Genomic DNA, 2297 nt, shown 5'->3' with positions numbered 1-2297 from the left:
GAGGTCGGACTGTGTCACACTACCCACTTGGAATTATATTTTAATTCTTGGTATAAGTTTGGGGCACAGCATCTCACTTGAGAAAAATAAGAACTGCAACTACCATCACGCCGTGGTGTTGGCTACGCCCACTGAGGCGGGGACTGATGAAGTTTCATTGATTGCTGTTGCCACCTTACAGAGGAAGCCATATGCCCATGATGAAGTTCTAGGAAGCACGAAACGTATCGGGCTTTCTTTGAACCTTTGCAGTGCTGACAGCATCTCCGTGGCTCATGCCATTACCTCCATTAAATTATTGGCAATAATTCTCCTGTGTGGGCCTCTTCATTAGCAGGCTACCTGTCGTTGGATGTATTGCAGCCATGCCTGAGGCAGCGGAGAGAGCCCCGCTTTAAGGAAAGTAACCCTGCTGTTTCAAAGAAACGTGTGGCAGCGTGAGAGACATCCCATGGAGCGCATTGACTAGTTGACTACCACTTCATGGGGTGTCACTTGAATTATTGTACCAATGTAAAAATGGTCACATGGACTGCTAATACTGTGCACATTATGATCTACCTAAGGCTGTCACCCATTGTCTCCCTAACACAAAACCAACCCCTCTAAAACCCACCTGTGTAAGTTGTTTTTATTATTAGACCCCATAACCTGGCAATGATGCCTTTTCTACTGCAATCTGATATAGTGACCACCCTGCCATTCCTCCCTTTGCCTTGTGATGCGGTCACACTTTCATCAAGTAGAACTTATTCCACCTCCTTAACCAGCCTTCACATTGGGAAAATGCTTATCTTGCTGGCTGCAACAGTCATCCCACAATGGGTCTGCCTGCCACTAAAAATATCCTGGACGCCTGGGATAAACCAAAGCAATTTAAGGAACTTATTAGAGTTCTTTTAGCTTATTTCTCTGATACAGTTAAATGGTATCCCTTTAATCTCCTTTGAATGTAGTAGATGAATACTGTAATTTTCAAATGTTTCTTCAGAACTTCTATTATCCACTTTTTCAAACTGTCTACTTGTAGGCAACATTTCGTACGTCATGCAACTTCCTTGGTAGAGAACATCTACATCTTTATAGTCCTCATTATTGTGTTTAGGCTATAATGTAGCTTTCTTTAGCTTATTTACATCCACTAGTTTCTGCTAGATTAATTTTACTTGTTTTTCATGAGCACACCATTCACTAGAATAACAAGTGGTTCTTCTAAATCGGTCTCTACACCCACAGTTTCAATATGGTGTTTCTCATATAAAGGAGCATACACATTTGTTACTTTACCTTCTGTCAGCAGCTCAGAGGATGATACATGTAATGATAGAGCTTGCTTCTCTGAAAAAGAAATGCAGTTGATCCCATGGCTATTCTGCACAACTCAGGGTGCAAAACCAATCTAGTGTTCCTAAATTTCACGACATGTACTTACGCTCAATATGATGACGATACCTGTACTCATGCATCCCAATATTTGCAGAGGTAAAGTAAATGGAGAGTAGAATTGCAAGTACATGGGTTAGGTCCCGATTCACAGAACTAACTTAAGACAAAATCCTAAACTTACTAACATTTTCGTATTCACAGAAGGCACTTACTCATTTTGGTATTCACAGAAGACACATACTAATTTCGGTATTCACAGAAGTTAGGAGTCCTAGCTTTAGGACACCTAAATGCCTTCTGTGAATATCGAAAGTCTTAAAATTAGGATTTTTCTCAATTTAGTAGTAGTAAAGTTAGGACTCCTAACTTTAGTACTCCTAAATGCCTTCTGTGAATACCAAAAGTCTTACAATTAGACACCCCATGGCACACTGGCCATGGGGTGCTTTACAGATCTGCTAAAATTCACCATGGTATCTTGTGAGACGTGCACCTCTCTGGACAACCCTCCTTTATCCCCCACACATTTTTCTGTAGCCATGCACTAAATTCTTCCTCCCTCAAATCTGTATTTTTCACCTACCAGCCTAGTGCTTCCCACAATAACGCCACTCTTCTCCTATCAGTTACTGCAAGCAAGCTTTAGAGCAGATTTAGAGCTCCTCTGCTGTCCTTCACTCCCAACTGTAGTCTGTCGTTACCCCAACCTTATATTTCTTTGTACTTATAAATCTTCCAGATGATTTCATGTTTTGGTGGCGGAGGGAAATGCACTGGTAGAAGGAGATGAGAATTTATAGGTGAAATATGGGAATTGGAGGACAATGGGTAAATACTGTTAACCAAGCTCATGAAATAACGTTTGAATGTAAAATGGAAATTGTGTCCATTATTGCCATTTTTACTAAATT

This window comes from Lissotriton helveticus, chromosome 1_1 (assembly GCF_964261635.1).
Source record: "Lissotriton helveticus chromosome 1_1, aLisHel1.1, whole genome shotgun sequence".
Classification (NCBI taxonomy): Eukaryota; Metazoa; Chordata; class Amphibia; order Caudata; family Salamandridae; genus Lissotriton; species Lissotriton helveticus.
This window is presented reverse-complemented; position numbering follows the sequence as displayed.